We start from the raw sequence: 23,414 nt of genomic DNA on the forward strand, positions 1-23,414 counted from the left end.
ATACACAAAAATAAACTTAAATTGAATAAAAGACTTAAATGTAATTCGGTAAACTATAAAAATCCTAGAAGAAACCATAGGCAGCAAGATCTCACACATCTCTCATAGCAATATGTTTACAGATACATCTCCTAGGGCAGTGGTCGGCAAACTGCAGCTCGCGAGCCACATGCGGCTCTTTGGCCCCTTGAATGTGGCTCTTCCACAAAATACTGACTTCTGTGCATGAGCCACGAAGTTTCAATTGCACTGTACATGCGCTCCTGCACGTGGTATTTTGTGGAAGAGCCACACTCAAGGGGCCAAAGAGCCACATGTGGCTCACAAGCTGCAGTTTGCCAAACACTGTAGGGTAAAGAACACTAAGTAGAAAATAAACAAATGGGACCACATCAAAATAAAAAGCTCCTGCACAGCAAAAGAAACCATCAACAAAATGAAAAGGGAGTCCACTATATGGGAGAACCTATTTGCCAATGATACATCTGATAAAGGTTTAATATCCAAAATATATAGTGAACTCATACAACTTAACAAAAGGAAGACAAACAATCCAATTTAAAAAAGGGCAAGCGACCTAAATAGACACTTCTCCAAAGAGGACATACAGATGGTCAAGAGACATATGAAAAAATGCTCAAAGTTACTATCATCAGAGATGCAAATTAAAACGACACTGAGTGTTGGGGCTGGCAAGCCGACCCTGAGCAACGGAAGAATGGATTACTCCAACACAACTTTTGCTGTGAAAGAGGGCTAAGGTACTGCCTGGCTAAAGGAACCAAACAGCCTCAATTGCCTGCCTCATTAGGCTTTTATTGTAGCAGCAGTTTGAGATAAAGCTTCTCTTTTAGATACAATCAGTAGGGTAAAAAATATTGGGAGGACACATGTGTTTGTAGTATCCTTTAAGCAAGGACACCCAAAGATTAAGCATAAGGATTCCAGTAAACACCGGGGGGTCTGCACATGCACAGACTTGTTTGGAAAGGTCAAGGAAGGGCACCTTCTTCAGCACTCCCCTAAGTCAGAATTCCAATGAACAGGTGGGTGGCCTTCCGCACACTTCCCTTTTCTTGGAATGTCCTCCTTACAAACTTTCCAACCAAGTCTCATGCTTCCCCACAACTGAGATATGACCTCACACCTGTCAGAATGGCTTCCATCAACAAATCAGCAAATGACAAGTGCGAGGATGTGGAGAAAAGGGAACCCTAGTATACTGCTGGTGGGAATGCAGACTGGTACAGACACTGTGAAAAACGGTATGGAATTTTCCCAAAAAACTATGAAACTGCCATTTGACCTAGTGATCCCACTTCTAGGAATATATCCTAAGAAACCAGAAACACCAAACAAAAAGAATGTATGCACCCCTATGTTCATAGCACCACAATTTACAATAGCTAAGATCTAGAAATAGCCCAAGTGCCCATCAGTAGATGAGCGGATAAAAAAACTGTGGTACATTTACACCATGGAATACAGTGGGGTCTTGACTTACGAGTGCCCCAACTAACGAGTTCTTTGAGATACCAGCTGTCTCTCGGCCAATTTTTTGCATTAAGTTGACAGAGTAATTTGAGTTAACGAGCTCCTTAATGAGCTCGGTCTCGGTCTTGGAACGAATTAAACTCGTAAGTCAAGGCCCCACTGTACTATGCAGCAGCAAAAAAGAACAATCTCTTACCCTTGGAGACAGCATGGAGGGACCTGGAGAGTATCATGCTAAGTGAAATAAGTCAGTCAGAGAAAGACAAGTACCACCTGATCTCACTCATATGTGGAATCTAATAAACAAAATAAACTGATGAACAAAACAGATCCAGAGGCATAGAAGGATAGAACAGAGTGCGGGATCTCAGAGGGGAGGCGGGAGAGGATGGGTCGGTGGGAGGTAATCAACCAAAGACCTTGTATATCTATGCATAACCCATGGATACGGACAATTAAGTGATGAAAGCCTGGGGCAGGAGGTGACGGTGGGCTAGAGGGGGTTAGTGGGGAGAAAGGGGAACATATGTAATACTTTCAACAATAAAGATTAAAATTTGAAATAAAGCTGTGGTACATTTACAAAATGGAACACTACTCTGTCTTAAAAAAATAAATCTTACCTTTTGCAACAGCATAGATTACTCCTAGAGGATAGAAATTATTCTAAGTGCATTAAGCCAGTCAGAGAAAGACAAATACTATATCTTTTCACTTATATGTGGAATCTAATGAACAAAATAAACAAACAAAATAGAAACAGACCATAAATATAGAGAACAGAATGCGAGCTGAGAGAAGGGAGGGGCTGGGTGAAATAGGTGACGGGATTAAGAAAAAACACTCATAGACACAAACAACAGTATGTTAATTATAAGAGAATAAGGGGGCTTGAGGCAGATAGCAATGGGAGATAAATGGTGATGAAAGGAGACTTGACCTTGGACAGTGAACACAAATATAATGTACAGATGATGTATTACAGAATTGCACATTAGAAACCCATAAATTTTATCAATCCATGTCACCTGAATAAATTCAGAAGGATCCTCCCCTGGAGCCTTCAGAGAGAGAGCATGGCCCTGCTGACACCTTGATTGCAGACTTTAAGCTTCCAGAACTGTGAGAATACATTTTTGTAGACACTAAGACAGTGGTTCTCAACCTTCCTAATGCCACGACCCTTTAAGACAGTTCCTCATGTTGTGGTGACCTCCAAGCATAAAATTATTTTCGTTGCTACTTCGTAACTGTAATTTTGCTACTGTTATGAAACGTAATGTAAATATCTGATATGCAGGATGCATTTTCATTGTTACAAATTGAACATAATTAAAGCATAGTGATTAATCACAAAAACATATGTAATTATATGTGTTTTCCGATGGTCTTAGGCGACCCCTGTGAAAGGGTCGTTCGACCCCCAAAGGGGTCGCAACCCATAGGTTGAGAACCGCTACACTAAGAGCACAAACCACAAAGAAAAAAAACTGATAATTAGAATTAAAAGTTTCTGCTCTTTAAATGATACCATTAAGAAAATACAAAGACAGCCCTGGCTGGTGTGGCTCCGTGAGTTGGGTCTTGTCCTGTGCACCGAAAGGTGGCAAGGTTTGATTCCCAGGTTTCCAGCTCAATCTCACTAGGCATCAAATCAATGTTGCTCTCTCCATCTCCTTTCCTCTCTCTAAATATTAATAAATATTAAAAACAGAAAATACAAAGATGAACCACAGTATCTAAAAATAGACTTGTATCCAAACATATGAAGATCTTTGTAACTAAAAAAGAAGACAACTCAAGTTTTTGGGTGGTGTTTTTTTGTTGTTTTTTTTTAATATATTTTATTGATTTTTTTACAGAGAGGAATGAAGAGGGATAGAAAGTCAGAAACATCGATGACAGAGAAGCATCGATCAGCTGCCTCCTGCACACCCCACACCGGGATGTGCCTGCAACCAAGGTACATGCACTTGACTGGAATTGAACCCGGGACCCTTCAGTACCCAGGCCGATGCTCTATGCAGTGAGCCAAACCAGCCAGGGCAACCCAAGTTTTTTAAATGGGCAAAAATTTGAACAGATACTTCACCAAAGAAATGCAAAGAGTAACATATGAGAAAATACTCAACACCACTGGTCAATAAAAAATGAGATACCACTATGTACCGGCTAAAATGAAACACAAATAATACACAGCTGTTCTGGTGAGGTAATGGAACAATTGGAACTCTCATGCAATGCAGTTACATTTATTCTACTCATTACCCTACTTTAATTTTTTTATCTTTATTGTTGAAAGTATAACATATGTTCCCTTTGTCCCCCCAGTGACAACTTCTAGCCCAGCCTGAACTCATCCCAGGCCTTCACCACCCTATTATCTGTGTCCATCGGTTATACATATATGCATACAAGTTCTTTGGTTGATCACTCCCCACACACCCACCTTCCCCCACCTAGCTTCTGATATTCCACGGTCTCTTCTATGCTTCTATTCCTCTGGATCTATTTTGTTCATCAGTTTATTTTGTTCATTAGATTCCACATGAGTGAGATCATGTGATACTTCTCTTTCTCTGACTGGCTCATTTCGCTTAGCATAATACTCTTCAGGTGCCTCCATGCTGTCTCAAAGGGTAAGGGATCTTTTTTTTTTTCTGCTGCCTAATATTCCATGGTATAAATGAACCACCGCTTTTTTATCCCCTCATGTACTGATGGACACTTGGGCTATTTCCAGGTCTTCGCTATTGTAAATTGTGCTGCTATGAACACAGGGGTGCATACATTCTTTCTGATGGTATTTCTGGTTTCTTAGGATATATTCCTAGAAGATATATTCCTGGGTCAAATGGCCATTTTATATATATAATTTTTCGAGGAAACTCCATACTGTTTTTCACAGTGTCTGCACCAGTCTGCATTCCCAACAGCAGTGCACTAGGGTTCCCTTTTCTCCATATCTTCACCAGCACTTGCCATTTGTTGATGGTAGCCATTCTGACAGGTGTGACACCTATCTGCTTGCATCTCTCTGATGATCAGTGACTGGGCATTTTTTCATATGTCTCTTAGCCATCTGTGTGTACACTTTAGAGAAGTCTCTATCTGGGTCCTTTGCCAACTTTTAATTAGATTATCTGTCTTAAGTTGTATGATTTCCCTATATATATATTGGATATTAAACCTTTATCAGGTGTATCATTGCTAAATATGTTCTCCCACACAGTGAGCTCCCTTTTTGTGTTGTTGATGGTTTCTTTTGCTGGGAAGAAACTTTTTATTTTGATGTACTCACATTTGTTTATTTTCTCCTTAGTTTCTTTTGCCCTAGGAGATGTATCTGTAAACATATTGCTATGAGAGATGTGAGATTTTGCTGCCTATGGTTTCTTCTAAGAATTTTATGGTTTACTGAATTACATTTAAGTCTCTTATCCAATTTAAGTTTATTTTTTGTGTATGGTGTAAGTTGGCGGTCTAGTTTCATTTTTTTGCATGTATCTGTCCAATTTTCACAATACCACTTACTAAAGAGAATGTTTTGACTTCATTTTATTTTTCTTGACTCCTTAGTCAAATATTAATTGAGCATAAGAGCTTGGGTCAATTTCTGGGGTCTCCGTTCTGTTGCACTGATCTATATGCCTGTTCTTGTGCCAGTACCAGGCTGTTTTCATTATGGTGGCTTTGTAGTATAACTTTATATCTGGTAATGTTATTGCTCCAACATTGTTCTTCTTTCTCAAGCTTGCTGCAGCAATTAGGGGTCTTTGTTTAGTGCATATACTAGTAAATCTGTGGAGTATTTGTTCTAGATCTGTGAAAAATGCTGTTGGTATTTTAACAGAGTTTGCATTGACTCTATAGAATGAATGCCTTTGGTCATACAAACATATTAATGATGTTGGTGCTACCGATCCATGAACACAGTATATTCTTTCACTTGTTTATATCTTTCTCTATCTCTTTTTTTTCAATGTCTTTAACTTTCCAAGTACAAGTCTTTTACCTCCTTGGTTAAGTTTATTCCTAAGTTTCTTAATTTTTTGTTAAAATGGTAAATGGGATTTTTCGTTTCGTTTCTCTTTCTGAGAATTCATTAACGGTGTATAAAAAAAGTCATCGATTATGGGTGTTCATTATGTATTCTACTACACTGTCAAATGCCAAATTCAATTCTAATAGTTTTTTGGTGAAGTCTTTAGGGTTTCTTATGTACGATATCATGTCATCTGTGAATAATGACAATTTTACTTCTTTCCAATTTGAATGCCTTTTATTTCTTCTTCTTGTCTGATCACTATGGCTAGGACTTCCAGTACTATATCAAACAGGAGTGGTGCAAGCAGACATCCCAGTCTTGTTCCTGTTCTTAGGGGAAATTATTTTTTCCCATTCAGTATGATGTTGGCTGTAGGTTTATCATATAAGGCTTTTATTATGTTGAGATATGATCCCTCTATTCCCACTTTGCTGAGAGTTTTATCAAAAAAGGGTGTTGGATTTTGTCAAATGCTTTTTCAGCATTGACATGATTATGTGATTTTTGTCTCTCAATTTGTTTATGTGATGTATCACATTTATTGAATTGCAGCTATTTACCAGCCTTGCATTCCTGGAATAAACCCTACTTGGTCATGGTATATGATCTTTTCAATGTATTGCTGGATTTTATTTGCTACTATTTTGTTGAGAATTTTAGTATCTATGTTCATCAGGAATATTGGCCAGTAATTCTCTTTCTTTGTGGTGTCTTTATCAGGTTTTGGAATTAGAGTAATTGCTCCCTTTAGTATTATGAAGTGGCCTTCCTTATCTCTTGTTATGGCCTTCACTTTGAAGTCTAATTTGCCAGATATAAGTATTGCTATGCTAGGGGTTTTGATTGTTTTTGTTTTGTTTTTGCATTTCCATTCGCCTGAAAAAAATTTTTCCATCCCTTCACTATCAGTCTGTGTGAATCCTTTGTTCTCAGGTTGGTCTCTTATAGACAGCAAATATATGGGTTGTGTTTTCTTATCCATTCAGCTACCCTATATCTTTTGATTGGAGCACTTAATCCATTTACATTTAAGGTTATTATTGGTAGGTACTTGTTTGTCACCATTTTTTATTCTTTATGCCTGTGTTCCAACTTCCCTTCCTATTTCTTCTTTTAAAGCAGTCCCTTTAGCATTTCTTGCATGGCTGGTTTGGTGGTACTAAACTCTGTTAGCCCTTTTTTGTCTGTGAAGCTCCTGAGTTCACCTTCAATTTTGAATGACAGCCTTTCTGGGTATAGTATTCTTGGATTCTGTCCCTTGCTTTGCATCACTTTGTATATTTCATTCCATTCCCTTCTTGCCTGGTGTGTTTCTGTTGAGAAATCAGTCAATAGTCTAATGGGAGATCCCATGTAGGAAACTTTCTATCTCTGTCAGCTTTTAAGATTCTTCCTTTGTCCTTGGTGTTTGCCAATTTAATTATGATGTATCTTGGTATCAGTCTTTTTGGGTTAATCTTGTTTGGCAATCTTTGAGCTTCCTGGACTTGTGTGAGTTTTTTCTTCCCAATATCAAGGAAGTTTTCTGTCATTATTTCTTCAAACAGGTTTTCTATCCCTTGCTCAGTTTCTTCTGCTTCTGGCACCCCTATTATGTGAATGTTGTTTCATTTCCTGTTGTCCCAAAGCTCCCTTAGGCTCTCCTCCTGTTTTTTATGTGTTTTTTTTCCAGTTGCTGCTCTGCTTGGGTGTTTTATCCTAACTTGTCTTCTAGCTCAATGATGCGGTCCTCAGCTTCTTCTAGTCTACTGTTGATCCTTTCTATTGTGTTCTTTATTGCAGCTATGTCATTCTTCATTTCTTCCTGGTTCTTCATTTCCTCTGATTCTTACACATGTTGTTGAATTTGTCTTCTATCCTTTTCAGCATCCTTATGACCACTGCTCTTAATTCTTTTTCTGACAAATCACTTGCTTCCATTTCATTTACTTCTTTTTCTGGTGGTCCCTCCTTTTCTTTCACTTGGGGGTTATTTCTTTGTCCCTCCATTTGCACTCTTCTTAGGGCATCTGGTTATGTGGCTCACTCTCTGCCACGTTGACCAAAAGGCATAAAATACAACTCAACAAGACACGACACAGAGGGAACAAAATACATATGTATTCACGACACTAATAACCCCAAATAAAGGTGACCACCAGAGAAAAGAGAATTAGGGGAGAGAAAACAGTACAAAAATGATATCGAGAAAATGAAAAAAAAAGTAAGAGAGAAAAGAAGAAGAAAAAAGAAGGGTAAAAAATATATATACGTATATGGGGGGGGGGGACTCCTCAAAACCAGCAACTAAACCAAAAAATGCAAACAACCAACACCCAGGACAAAAAGGAGGGGAGCTGAATCTGAAGAGGCATAACTTATTTCCACAAGGTAAGGTAAAGGAATTGAATGAATGGGGGAATGGCCATGATTCAGTATAGAGGCGGTAGAAAGAGAATGAGTGTATACAAAGAAAAGTAAAAAAACAAAATACTCAATAAAAAAAGAAAAAATAATAATTAAAATATATATATTAAAATTTACATATATAAAAATAAAAATATTTTTAAAAAACTTTCCCCTTTATTTAATCTACCTATCTATATATTCACCTATTTTTGGAAGAGGGGAATAGAATGGAGAGCAGATAGGCCTGAGTTGGCAAATGAAACTAAATAAGCTATTAATAGAAGAAGAAAACAATTGAGGAAAGGAAATACAAAAGCATGTAATAAAAAACAAGCAATGACAACAAGAAAAATAATTGGCTAGCAAAGAGAAAAGAGAAGGGTGCATGGACTTGGAGAAGGGGAGAGGAAATTAGATATATGAGTAAGCCAACAGAGACTACTATAATAGTAACATGTCACTAGAGCAGATAAAGAAGATCAATTTTTAACAAGGAGTAAAAAGAAAGGAGAAAAACTAAAGCAGGAATAGGAGAAGAGAAACAGGATTAAAAAGGGGGAAGTGAGGAAGAAAGGGTTGGCATAAATGAAAAAATGAGATAGAGTAAAATAATGGTAAAAAATAAATGTAGAACACCAATCCAAAAAAAGGTTTAAAAAGGCTAAATAGGCTCCTGCTGGCTTAAAGAAGGAGGGGGTCATGTGGGAAGCATGGGAAAGAACTGAATTCTGACAACATCCTGTTTGAGATTTGAAGTAGCTTCTTCATCAGAGTCTCTAGTAATGAGCAAAGCTCTACCTGAACTTTGGCCTCCTGAAACCATAAGCAGAGAAACCCACTGGTCTACACTGTGCCTGGACTTTCAGATCTATGGAAACCGTGAGATAATAAACAGGAGTTTTCATTCTGAAGATGGCAGCGATATAGGCAGACGCGACCCAGGTCGTGTCCCGGAGCAAATGGAGTGAGCAGCTGAAACTAATAACACCCACCCTGAATTGGCGAAATTGCTCAGCTGGTGAGACGGTTTGCAGCCGGGAAGGGCAGAACTCCCCTGGAAAGGTAAAAAAAAAAAAAAAAAAAAAAAAAAAAAAAAAAAACAGGGATTTGGGCAGGAAAGTTTGCAAGACCTCTGAGCCCAGAGGGTCGGAGGGAGACTGCGTGGCAAACAGCCGTGTCCCTTGGGACAGGCACAGCCCCTGACTGGGGAAAGGAGATAAGCGGGATTCCTGGCGTTGCCGGGGATTTGAGAGCTGGGTTCTGTGATCACGGAGGACTGAGCCTAAAGGGGGCAGCCTGAAGAGCTGACCAGACCATGCAGTGCCGGTAAGAGAAGAGCTTATAGAAACCAAGCCTTCCCTGTTTCCGCAGCCGGCGTTTGTTTGTTTATTTTCACTGAATCCTGTTCATAAGATATTTCGGATACAGACACTCACCTGTGCTGAAGAGAGGGAGAGGGTGCAGAGGAGTGGAATCTGGGGAGAGACTGAGGAGAGAAGGGGGGCCGGGAGAGGTGGCAGCGAATTGAGCGCTGAGACACCCCTGAGCCCAGGACTGGGGCAGCCATTCTCTCCGGAGAGTGAGACTCCTCCCCCCATTCCCCAGGCAAGGAGAACATCCACACCCAGATTCCATCCTGAACGAGATCAAGGATTAAAATAATCTGATAAGTCCCTGGGAGTTAACAGGGTCTGGCCTATAGAGGGATTTTCAATCCTAGCAACAACACAGAGCGGGTAACTATTAAGGAACCAGCTCTGGATAGTTGACCTCTCCAAATCAGTTTTAAATGCGATAGAGAAGCCGTATAGCCTCAGAGACCAACCCCAGAACACTGCCACCCAGAGGCTGAGCCACAAACTGACTCTTTGCTAAACACAAAATAAGGCAGTCTGGGAAACAAATACGACCTGCTTTAAAATAAGGACTGTGGTTTACAACACAGAAGAACAGTGTATCACAGGGAAACTCAACAATCTCCTGAATACCTGGCAGGACTAAAGGCGAGCCAGACTGAAGAATAGAAGAACCGAAGGACCTTCACTACTGCAATTTTTTTTTTCTTTTTTCACCTTTTAACTAAGAAACCAATTTTTTTTCTTTTTTTTTTCTTTTTTTTTTTTTTCTTCTTTTTCCATCACCTGATTTTACCCTTTTAATTACTACCTTCTTATTTTTAACCAGTATTATTACTGCTACCATTTTACCATTTTTTAAAGTGCCATTTTATTTTTTCTTTATTTTATTTTGGGATTAGTGTCCTCCATTCTATTTTCATCATTATATTATTAGTTGTTTCTAGTTTGCATCCATCTCCAGGGAGCTGTTGCTGGAATTTGTTGGGATTAGTGGCGGTTCTATAGGAGTATTCTCCTCATATAAAAAGTCTCTCCCCTCTTCCACTTCATTCTCTCTTTTCACTCTTTTTTTTCCTTTTCTTTTCTCACTTTTATTTTCCCCCCTCCTTTTTCCCAATTTCATTTTTGCACTCCTTTTTTTGGTCCCTACTTTTCTTTTCTTTTTTCTCTTTTATCTTTTTCTCTTCCTTCTTCCTTATCCCCTAATTCTCTTAATTCAGGTGGTCACCTTTATTTGGGGTTATTAATATCGTGTATATATTTGTGTTTAGTGCCTGGTACGTGGTACCTTGTTGTGTTGTATTTTGTGCCTTTAAATCAATGCAGCAGATCCAAGCAACAGCAGCCTCCTGAGCACCACACCCTCTGCTGAGGTACAGCAGCTGTACGTGAAGCCTCCCCCCACCAGCCAGAAGAGCCACCACAGCTGTAATAGCACCCACCAGAGGAGCTGCTGCCAACTGAGGAGCAGCTGCTACTGGAACCGCCCGAAGAACAACCACAGACCAAGGAGTCACTGCCACCCAGGGAGCAGCCACTGAACGACTCAACGTCTAGATATGTCAGTGAGATCAAACATGGGTAGACAAAGAAACCCCCAAAGGAAAGAGAAGGAGGACTCTCCAGAAAAGCAGCTAAGTAAAACAGAGGCATGCAACATGACAGAAAAAGAATTCAGAATAAGGGTCCTAGAGTGCATAAACCAGATGGAGAAAAAAAATCAACAACTTCTACAAGAAGCAAGAAGAAACATGAAAAAGTCAACTACCTATGGAAGAAGCAAGAAGAAACAGATGAAAAAATCAACAACTTAAGTAAGACCCAAGAAGAAATGAAGAGTGATATAGCTGCAATAAAAAACACCATTGAAAGTATCAACAGTAGACTAGGAGAAGCGGAGGACCGAATTAGTGAATTAGAAGACAAGGAAGCAAAACACACCCAAAATGTAATGCAATTGGAGAAAAAAATTAAAAGACAGGAGGAGAGCCTAAGGGAGCTTTGGGACAACATGAAACGAAACAACATACGAATAATAGGGGTGCCAGAACAACAGAAAGATGAACAAGGATTAGAAAACCTATTCGAAGAAATAATATCAGAAAACTTCCCTGAGGTGGGGAAGAAAAAAGTCACACAAGCCCAGAGAGTCCCAAACAAGGTGAACCCAAAAAGACCCACACCAAGACACATCATAATTACCATGGCAAATGTTCAGGACAAAGAGAGAATCTTACAGGCTGCAAGAGAGAGACGGAAAGTTACATACAAGGGATCTCCTATTAGATTATCAAATGATTTCTCAACAGAAACACATCAGGCCAGAAAAGAATGGACGGAAATTTACAAAGTGATGCAAAGCAAAGGACTGAATCCAAGAATACTCTATCCAGCAAGGCTATCATTCAAACTTGAAGGGGAAATAAGAAGCTTCACAGACAAAAAAAGGCTAAGGGAGTTTATCACCACCAAGCCAGCAATGCAAGGAATACTAAAGGGACTGGTATAAAAAGAAGAAATAAAAAGCTCAGAAAGAAAACAGCCACACACAAAAAGAAATGGCTACAAACAAGTACCTTTCAATAATAACTTTAAACGTAAACGGACTAAATGCTCCAACCAAAAGACATCAAGTGGCTGAATGGATAAAAAAAACATGACCCATACATCTGCTGTCTACAAGAAACCCACCTCATTAGAACGGACACACACGGACTGAAAGTGAAGGGATGGAAAAATATCTTTCAGGCAAATGGAAAGGAAAAGAAAGCTGGGGTAGCAATACTTATATCGGACAAAATAGACCTCAAAGTGAAGGCCATAACAAGAGATACGGAAGGCCACTTCATAATACTAAAGGGATCAATACAACAAGAAGATATAACCCTGGTAAACATATATGCACCCAATGCAGGAGCACCCAAATTCATAAAAAAACTCCTGGAAGATAACAAAGGAGAGATCGACAACAATACAGTCATAGTAGGGGACTTTAATACACCACTGACAGCACTGGATAAGTCCTCTAGACAAACAATCAGCAAAGATACAGCAATGCTAAATGACTCACTAGATCAGATGGACTTAATAGACATCTTCAGAACACTTCACCGCAAAGCCAGGGAATATACATTCTACTCATGTGCTCATAAGACATATTCAAAAATAGACCATATATTGGATCACAAGCAAAGTATCCCCAAATTCAAGAAGATTGAAATCATAAAAAGCATCTTCGCAGACCACGATGGCATAATATTAGAAATAAACTACAATAAAAACAACCCAAAATACTCAAACACCTGGAAGCTGAATAGCATGCTATTAAATATTGATTGGGTTACCAATGAAATCAAAGAAGAAATTCAAAACATTCTGGAAACTAATGACAATGAAAACACAACAATCCAAAACCTATGGGACACAATGAAAGCAGTCCTCAGAGGGAAGTTTATAGCCCTACAGGCCTATCTCAAAAAACAAGAAAAAATGGTAGTAAATCATCTAACTCTACAACTCAAAGAATTAGAAAGAGAAAACCCCAGAGTGAGCAGAAGGAAGGAGATAATAAAGATTAGAGCAGAAATAAATGACATAGAGACCAAAAAAACAATACAGAAAATCAATGAAACCAAGAGCTGGTTCTTTGAAAGGATTAACAAGATTGACAAACCTCTACCAGACTCACCAAGAAGCAAAGAGAGAGGACCCAAATAAAATCAGAAACGATAGAGGCGAAATAACAACAGACCCCACAGAAATACAAACGATTGTTAAAAAATACTATGGACAGCTCTACTCCAACAAACTAGACAACTTGGAGGAAATGGACAAATTCCTAGAAAAATACAACATTCCAAAACTCAATCAGGAAGAATCTAAAAATCTCAACAGGCCAATAACTAAGGAAGAAATTGAAGTAGTCATCAAAAAGCTTCCATCAAACAAAAGCCCAGGACCAGACAGCTTCACAGGGGAGTTTTACCAAACATTCAAGGAAGAACTAAAACCTATCCTCCTCAGACTACTACAAAAAATTCAAGAGGAAGGAACACTTCCAACCTCATTCTATGAAGCCAGCATCACCCTAATACCAAAACCAGGTAAAGACAACACAATGAAAGAGAATTACAGGCCAATATCCCTCATGAACATAGATGCCAAAATCCTCAACAAAATCTTAGCAAATCGGATCCAGCAGTACATCAGAAAGATCATACACCATGACCAAGTAGGATTTATCCCAGGAATGCAAGGATGGTACAATATCCACAAATCAATAAACGTGATACATCACATAAACAAATTGAAAGAAAAAAACCACATGGTCATATCAATTGATGCAGAAAAAGCATTTGACAAAATCCAACACCCATTTCTGATAAAAACTCTCAGCAAGGTGGGAGTAGAAGGATCATACCTCAACATAATAAAAGCCATATATGACAGGCCCACAGCCAACATCATACTCAATGGACAAAAACTAACACCATTTCCCCTAAGAACAGGAACAAGACAGGGATGCCCCCTCTCACCACTCCTGTTCAACATAGTACTGGAAGTGTTAGCCATTGCAATTCGGCAAGAAGAAGAAATAACAGGCATCCAAATTGGAAAAGAGGAAGTAAAACCGTCCTTATTTGCAGACGACATGATATTATACATACAAAACCCTAGAGACTCCATCAAAAAGCTACTAGACTTAATACATGAATTTTGCAATGTAGCAGGATACAAAATTAACCACAAGAAATCTGAGGCATTTCTATACACCAATAGTGAACTTTCAGAAAGAGAGATTATAAAAACAATCCCATTTACCATCGCACCAAAAAAATTAAGCTACCTAGGAATAAACTTAACTAAAGAGGTAAAAGACCTCTACTCAGAAAACTACAGGATGTTGAAAAAAGATATAGAGGAAGACATAAACAGATGGAAGAACATACCGTGTTCATGGATTGGTAGAATCAACATCATTAAAATGTCCATACTACCCAAAGCAATCTATAAATTCAACGCACTTCCCATTAAAATACAAATGGCATACTTCATAGATCTAGAACGAACTCTTCAAACATTCATCTGGAATAAAAAAAGACCCCGAATAGCTGCAGCAATCCTGAAAAAGAACAAAGTAGGTGGGATCTCAATACCAGATATCAAGATGTATTACAAAGCCACTGTTCTCAAAACTGCCTGGTACTGGCACAAGAATAGGCATATAGATCAATGGAATAGAATAGAGAGCCCAGAAATCGGCCTGAACCAATATGCTCAATTAATATTTGACAAAGGAGGCAAGAACATGCAATGGAGCCAAGATAGTCTCTTCAATAAATGGTGTTGGGAAAATTGGACAGATATATGCAAGAAAATGAAACTAGACCACCAACTTACACCATACACAAAAATAAACTCAAAATGGATAAAGGACTTAAATGTACGACAGGAAACCATAAAAATTCTAGAAGAATCCAAAGGCAACAAAATCTCAGACATATGCCGAAGCAATTTCTTCACTGATACAGCTCCTAGGGCACTTGAAACTAAAGAGAAAATGAACAAATGGGACTACATCAAAATAAAAAGCTTCTGCACAGCCAAAGAAACCATCAACAAAATAACGAGAAAACCCACTGTGTGGGAAAACATATTTGCCAATGTCATATCTGATAAGGGCCTAATCTCCAAAATTTATAGGGAACTCATACAACTTAACAAAAGGAAGATAAACAATCCAATAAAAAAATGGGCAAAGGACCTAAATAGACACCTTTCAAAAGAGGACATTCAGAAAGCCAAGAGACATATGACAACATGCTCAAAGTCATTAATCATCCGAGAGATGCAAATCAAAACAACAATGAGGTACCATCTCACACCTGTCAGACTGGCTATCATCAACAAATCAACAAACAACAAGTGTTGGAGAGGATGTGGAGAAAAAGGAACACTTGTGCACTGCTGGTGGGAATGCAGCCACTATGGGAGACAGTATGGAGTTTCCTCAAAAAATTGAAAATGGAACTCCCATTTGACCCTGTGATCCCACTTCTAGGAATATATCCCAAGAAACCAAAAACACCAATCAGAAAGGATATATGCACCCCTATGTTCATAGCAGCACAATTCACCATAGCTAAGATCTGTAAACAGCCTAAGTGCCCATCAGTGGATGAATGGATTAGAAAACTGTGGTACATCTACACGATGGAATACTATGCTGCTCTAAAAAGGAAGGAACTCTTACCATTTGCAACAGCATGGATGGAACTGGAGAGCATTATGCTAAGTGAAATAAGCCAGTCAATGAAGGAAAAATACCACATGATCTCACTCATTCATGGATAATAGAGACCATTATAAACTTTTGAGCAATAATAGATACAGAGGCAGAGCTGCCTCAAACAGATTGTCAAACTGCAGCGGGAAGGCCGGGGAGGGTTGGGGGACAGGACGTAGGGGGGTAAGAGATCAACCAAAGGACTTGTATGCATGCATGTAAACATCACCAATGGACATAAGACACTGGGGGATAAGGGAGGCTAGGGGACTGTCTAGGGCGGGGGGGAAAAATGGACACATATGTAATACCCTTTGTATTACTTTAAGCAATAAAAAAAAGGCTAAATAATAATAATTTTTAAAAATAAAAAAAGAAAAACAATTTAATTTCTTATGTAAAAGATTTTTTTAAAAAGTGAAGTTTGTTCGCTTCAGCTGAATACTTAATGTCCCACGGGGGCTGGTGTAAGACTCCTCTCCACTGTTCTGTCTGCCACGTCTCATCTTCCTGCTATTCAGCACCATGTTGAAGCTCCCAGCAATCCACTGCTTCTGTGTCAGATGCCACAGCCTTGGTTTCAGTCAGGCAGGACCAATCTGCCCACTTCATTTTTCTGCCTGTTTTCAGTCGTATTTACACAAGCTTCTATATTTCTGACACAGCTTCTAGGTGGCAGTGTTTCTGTATTAGTTTCTGGGACCAAATGGCCCCACAACCCGAGGGCTCCCTGTGGGTATTTTGAATCTTTGTTTCCCTGCTGAGCTCAAGGCTGGGTGTGGCTATGCTGCTAGGAGGGGCCTAGTCTCCAGGAGAAAAATGTCTGTTCAGGATTGGAGGGATTGGACTGTTCCAGAGCTGGCTTCCTGATCGCCTCTCCCTATTTTGTTCCCCAGCTTCCACAAAACCACCTTCCTCTGCATTGCAGCCTCGGTGAGTGTTTGTAATTAAAAGATCCTGGGTTTAGCGAGTAAAAGCAAGGGAATTATAAAGACAGAGCAACCACGCCACTCCACGTCTCTCTCCCCACCAGGCACTGTGCAGCTGGTGCAGAACTTCAGGCTGACTTTCTGGGCACAGCCTCTCACAGCTGTGGGCTTAGACCTAGAGTCCCCTGCTGCCAGCAGCCCTGTGGACACCCTTCCACAGATGAGCGCTACACGTGTTTCCAATGTACGCAGACTTCATGCAGCATAATCTCCCTCTGACACTGTAGTCCCAACTGAGTGCATGTCTCCCTCCAGCCCAGATCCCCGATCCCACTGGTCTCCAGGCTACCTCTGACCTTTCTGTCCATGGATTATCTCTCCAGCAGTTTTTAATTCACCAGTTCCGGGTGGATATTATTTGATTCAGCTGTTTCTATCTGTTCCATGAGAAGGCACAGGACCTCTCCACCTATTCTGCCACCATTTTGTCTCCCCCTGGACAAACATTTTAGGAGCCCGCGGCCAGGGAGGTTGGTTTCTTGGTGTTCATGGGTTCACAGCCGAGGCAGCTGGTTCACGGCCAGTGTTGCTGTAGGGTCCCGGGTTGTGTCCGAGGTCTCCCCGGGTAAAGGTGCGGCTGGGCTCCCAGACACAGCTGCTCTCCCCTCCAAGTTGGCACAGTTTCTGTGCCAGAGCTGGTTGCCCCATGAGAGATTTCAGCAGTAGTAGAGGCTAAGGGAGCCTGGTCCACCAGTCCCCAACAGACCTGCAGAATATAACTGTCCCTCACTCACACACACACACACACACCCCACATGTCCACACAATCCCCTTTTGCTCGCTCGCTCTCTCACTCACTCACACTCTCTCACTGCCGTCCTGTCATCCACCATTTTGGATCTTTTTCCCTGCTTTATTTCTTAAAAACACTTTTCAATTGCCTTAAAACAGTGGTCGCCAACTGCTGGTCCACGGATCACTGGTGGTCCGTGAGGTCTGAAAGGTTGGCGACTGCTGGTTTAAGGAAACCTTTGGAACACCAGTCGTCAACTGGTGGTCCACGGACCACTGGTGGCCCGTGAGGTCCGAAGGCTTAAAGTGTACTTATGTATGTAAGTCCATATGGATCTGATCACATGTTTACTATCTCCCTCAATATAAGTACAATGAGGTTGTTGACTCAGTCTCTGGTCACCACGGTGTCACCTCAACACACAAAGTGGGCACTCAATACATATTCATTAAAAGCAGGAAGGAGTAAAAAGAAAGGACACTGAGCTAAGTAAATGTGTAGGGCTGTGGAGCCCAGTCACAGCAGCCTGAGGAGGAACAACCTGCTGGTGTGAGAGAAAATGAATTTAGATCAGTGGTCGCCAACCCTACAGACCTCATGGACTACCAGTGGTCTATGGACCATTCGTTGGAGACCACTGGTTTCCTTAAACCAGTGGTTGCCAACGTTTCGGACCGCACGAACCACCCGTGGTCCAGGTACCAACAGTTGGCGACCACTAATTTAGACCACAAGGGCTGCACACTAGAGAACTTCGCAAAATCCCATATTCAGGCCACACCAAACCAATAAAATCAGAATCTCTGAGAATGGAACCCAAGCACTAGTCATTTAAATTCCCCAGGTGATCCAAATGTGTAGTCTAGGTTGAGAAGCACTGAGGAAATGGAACCTTGGCTTTGGAGCTATAAACACCTGGATGTAAATCTTGGGCAAGCTACTTAATTTCCCTCAGCCCTAAAATTCTCATCTACAAATGAGGATAATGCACACGTCTTGGTTGCTGTTAGACTGAGATTATATATAAAGCTCTCAGTAAATGTTAATCTCATTTCCAGGGTAATCTTGATGAAATCTTTATTGTGTGAAAAATGCTAATTCAGTTACCAATTCATGTCATTCTTGTTTACCTTATTATTAGATTGAACATTTTCATGGACAAGTTTAGAAATGCTAATTTTTTTCACTTTTCTGATAATATGTTGCCTGAAGTTAATTCTATTTTAAATCTATGAGTGACTGCCCGAACCGGTTTGGCTCAGTGGATAGAGTGTCAGCCTGCGGACTGAAAGGTCCCAGGTGCGATTCCAGTCAAGGGCATGTACCTTGATTGCAGGCACATCCCCAGTGGGAGGTGTGCAGGAGGCAGCTGATTGATGTTTCTCTCTCATTGATGTTTCTAACTCTCTATTCTTCTCCCTTCCTCTCTGTAAAAAATCAATAAAATATATTTTTTTAAAAAATCTATGAGTGACTAAACTCTGGAGGGAACTCTAGCTAATCATTTAAACCAATGATTCTCAAACCTGGCTGCAAGTTAGAATTACCTAAGAAGCTTTTTTTCAAAATGCCAACATGAAATGTTTAAACCTCATCCAGGTCAAGTAAACCAGAATCCCTAGTGGGGAGGGGGGAGTCTGGAACATCACTGTTATTTTTTTAAAGCTAATTGAACAGTGATTCTAAAACAGCTTCAGGGCTGAAAAATGTTGCTCTGTACTGATAAACCATGCTCACTGCACATCCGAGTCACTTGGGGCGCTCTTAAAAAGCTGATTGATCCCGGCCTGCATGGTTCAGTGGTTGAGCATCAACCTATGAACCAGAAGGTCATGGTTTAATTCCAGGTCAGTGCACATGCCCAGGCTGTGGGCTCAATCCCCAGTATGGGGCATGTAGGAGGCAGTCAACCAATAATTCTCTCTCATCATTCATGTTTCTCTCCCCCTTGCCCTTCCTCTCTGAAATCAACAAAAGTATATTTTTTAAAAAGTAGATTGATTCCACAACCCTGTCATGACTTACTGATTTAGAATCTGTGGACGTAGAGCCTATATTTTGCAAAGCTTCATAAAACTCTCCCTGGTGATTCTGATGCAAACCCACTGGGAACCCTGCTTCATTTCATGCACTTACTCTCCTTTTTGCGAGTTTTCACTGGCCTCCCATGCCATGCCTTTCTACTTACTTTTAAGCAGTAACTGATGCCACACATCACAGCAAGTCTAAATTTTACAGATCTTTTCAGAACACTTTTATATACAGTACAATGACAACATTCACCATACGCTGTACCCAGCACCAGCTGTGTAGTCCATTGGCCTTTCTAAAAATCCCTCCCATAGGCTGCCCATTTGGGAAACACAAAATGGTATCACATTAAGCCTTATTTATAAGTGACATCCAATGCCTAGACCAGGGGTGGGCAAACTTTTTGACTCGAGGGCCACAATGGGTTCTTAAACTGGACCAGAGGGCCGGAACAAAAGCATGGATGGAGTGTTTGTGTGAACTAATATAAATTCAAAGTAAACATCATTACATAAAAGGGTACGGTCTTTTTTTTAGTTTTATTCATTTCAAATGGGCCGGATCCGGCCCGCGGGCCGTAGTTTGCCCACGGCTGGCCTAGACTAATGAAATGAACATCATTGGTCAGATGTGTCTGAATGAAGTCTGAGTTGTTAACTGCACCAATAAGCATATTGTTATGTTTGCTTCCATCAGAGAGATAATAAAATCAAAGGAAACAAAGCTGATGCCTGAGTTGGGAGCATTAGCCAAATGCCCTGCAATTTTTAAATTCACTCTAGACACAGTCACAGGACACATCCTATCTAATAAAGAGGAAATATGCTAATTGACCCTCACGCAGTCGAAAGATTGTGGCACCGAAAGCCAATAAGGAGGGAATAGGCTAACTGACTGCCACGCCCTCAAAGATGGCAACACTCACAATCACAAGATGGCTGGCAGGGGAGGGCAGTTGTGGGCAATCAGGCCAGCAGGGAAGGGCAATTAGGGGTGACCAGACCAGCAGGGGAGGGTAGCTGGAGGCAACCAGGCTGGCAGGGGAGGGCAGTTGGGGGCAATTGGGCTGGCAGGGAAGCAGTTAGGCGTCGATCAGGCTGGCAGGGGAGTGGTTAGGGGGTGATCAGGCAGAAGTGGTTAGGGGCAATCAGGCAGGCAGGCAGGTGAGTGGTTGGGAGCCAGCAGTCTCGGATTACAGAGGGTGCAGGCTGGGCTGAGGGACACCCTCCCAGTGCATGAATTTCATGCACCAGGTCTCTAGTCCTATATAATAAAAGGGTAATATGCAAATAGACCAAACGGCAGAACAACCAGAACACCTGTGGCCACTTGCCTGGCCCAGCCCCGCCCCCATCACCCCCCTCCCTGATCAGGGGCAGGGCCACCTGGCAAATCTCCCAGGGCCATTTGCTCCAGCCAGCCTGCCTCTGCCAGACCCCATCAGGGGCAGGCCAGCTGGACCCCACCAGTGCACAAATTCGTGCACTGGGCCACTAGTTACTTATAAGAAAGTCAATCAATCAGCACACATACCACCATGGTTGCAGGACCAGGCAAATGATAATAGCAGCATTTAAACAACAAGGCTTATTACATGCATTAAGTCATGTCATCCTTTAGGCAGGACTATTATTATTCCCATTTCATGGATAAAGAAACAAAGGTTAAATTTGCTCCTAGTCACATAACTAGTAAGTGGCAGCATTACCTTTACTGCACCACAGTGTAGATAAGTGATGGCCAAGCAGTCATTTTTCAAAAAATTAAAGTCTGCAGCAGAAAATGGAGATCAAGCTATATGTACCTTGGATGAGTTACTTAACTTCTCTGAACCTATTTTTGCATCTGAAGTTTAGATATAATAATAGTACTCGCCTCACAGAGTCGAGGTCCCAAGATTATATATATGATGTGCTTAGACAGTGCTTGGCACTTTTAAAAGTTGTCAATATCAGCCACTATCATTATTTGTACAGTTATCATAATACATCCCAAGTGGTCAGGGAGAAATGACAAACTATTAAAATGAAAATCGCCCTAGTGATCTTACAGCTGTGGATTCCGTAGACTCCCAGTACATCAGATCCAATATGAAATACCTAATAAAAGATTTTCACAAAAACTTATGCACTGCCACTGTGACAAATCTGTAGTGCATCCAGTCCAAACTATGAATTAGTCCGACAATGGAGAGCTCTATTTTGCTTATTTTTAGCAAACATCCTCAATTTTCAAGCTATATAAATGCAACTTAATAAGAAGTCAGACTCCAAGAAGCTGCAAACTGCAGTGGTCTCTAGTTTGGCTGGAAAACATGTGACAGAAGATCCCATCAGATTGTAAATGTCATCCCTCCTCAGTCCCATTTATATAAACTAAAGAAAAAATGAGAATTCAAACAAAAATATGTAACATTCATCCTATACTTCTCACTGTACTGGTACCCATGCATTATCTCTTTTAATCTTCACAGCACCCTCCCAGGATGGAACATTCCCACAGAAAACCACACAAGCCCCAATGGTTAATCTCACTTTAAATTCATGACTACACATCTCAAACGGGTACTCAACACTGCCTAACAATCCAACTCCATTTCCCTGGTTAGTTCACTTTCCCACTCTCCAGAAGGACTGTGTCCCTTTTCTCTCCTCCAAGTTCCAGCATCTCTTCCCCTCTCTTCTGCTGCCCTTACTCTCAGCCAATGACTGCCTTCACAGACCTTGCTTCTATACTACCTGCATCTGCACCCGTTATCTTGGTGCTCCCTCCAGTTAGTGTAAAATATGTGTTCCTGCTCATTTCAAAGCCAGCTGTCCACCTGCTCTATGATTTCTCAGGCACTCTCAGGTATTCAAGGAGCTCCCCCTGCAATGTTACCCTCTCGTATGTATCATGTTTCCTTCTCTATGAGTTTGAGCCCACTGCCATATAAACATATTCTTTTTCCCCATCTTAAAAAGAAAACAATCTCCCTTGTTGTAAGGCCCTTTAGTCCACCAAAGTTGTTCTTGTTAAATTAAAATCCTCCTAATTGCCAAGGCCATCTTACACAGGATTCACCAGTTGACCATCACCTTCCCCCGTTTTTGGCTTCCCTAGATAGAGCACATGCTCCACCGCCCTAGATGGTTTCATCCTTAGTTTCAATACCAGGTATATGGTGATGATTCCAAAGATCAATTCTAGCCCTGACATTCCCCCAGGACTTCAAACTCAAAATTTCCAATGGCTTATGTGACATCTCAACTTAAGTATCTACTAGGTGAATTTTGCTATATATATTTTATCACAATAAAAACTAAATCGATCAGATGATTGACAGATGGGAGAGGGCTGGAGATAAGAATAGATGTGTGAAAAAAGTAAGAGTAGCTGAATGTTAATGGTGGGATGGAGGTGGTGGGTATAAAGAGTTCACTGGAAAATTTTTTCAACCTATACTGTTTCAATGTTTTATGTCGGAAAAATCCTACTAGGCAACTCAAACCTAACATATTGAAAACGTAATTCTTGATTCTATCCCTTCCAAATAATCAGGAACCTTGACTATCTTGTTCATCAATATTCCCAACTTCTAGAACAGCACATACAAGGTGTTCAAACAGCTGTGGAATTAACTGACGCATTACGCTGTGTCTACGGCCCTCGAGCCGGTCCTGTAGTGGGAATGTTTTGGCTCCAAAACTGCCCAGCCCCGGCCGGCCAGGCCGCGGCCTAGACCTGGCTATGGCTTCTTACCGGTCAGGTCACATCAGCTCCATGCTCTTCGGCGAGAGCCCAGGCCTCCCGGTACCGGACAGCCAGTTTCCGGTCCCAACCTGCACACAGAACAGCTGTCGCAGGGCCGCTGCACACCCCACGGGCAGGCCCGGTCCCACCCCGCCCCTCGGCTAAGCCCGCCCGAATCCAGCCCAGGAAGGCGTCCGGGGGTCTGGGAGCCCCCTCCGTCAATGGCAGCTCCCACTCGGGACCCCTGGGTAGCCGGACTCCGCCCTCTACTGACGCGGAGTGGGGCTCCCCTCGGCCCACCTGACGCGCCAACTCTGCTCACCTGGCCCCAACTGCCCCGCCTGCCTCCACGACG

General features: G+C 41.3%; 1 protein-coding gene across 2 annotated transcripts in view; it reads right to left on the bottom strand.

The window, feature by feature from the left end:
• Positions 1–23,414, bottom strand: part of PTPN20 (protein tyrosine phosphatase non-receptor type 20) — a 183,727-nt gene extending 160,313 nt beyond the window's left edge. Inside the window, exons 1-2 of one of the 2 annotated variants that reach the window (XM_036356047.1) lie at positions 23,382–23,414; positions 23,069–23,148 (exon numbers count right to left, since the gene is read on the bottom strand). The gene's annotated coding sequence lies outside the window, so the exon portion shown is untranslated. The remainder of the gene's footprint in view (positions 1–23,068; positions 23,149–23,381) is intronic. The other variant, XM_036356049.1, reaches the window with a different exon arrangement.

This window comes from Myotis myotis, unplaced genomic scaffold (genome assembly GCF_014108235.1).
Source record: "Myotis myotis isolate mMyoMyo1 unplaced genomic scaffold, mMyoMyo1.p scaffold_m19_p_24, whole genome shotgun sequence".
Taxonomy (NCBI): Eukaryota; Metazoa; Chordata; class Mammalia; order Chiroptera; family Vespertilionidae; genus Myotis; species Myotis myotis.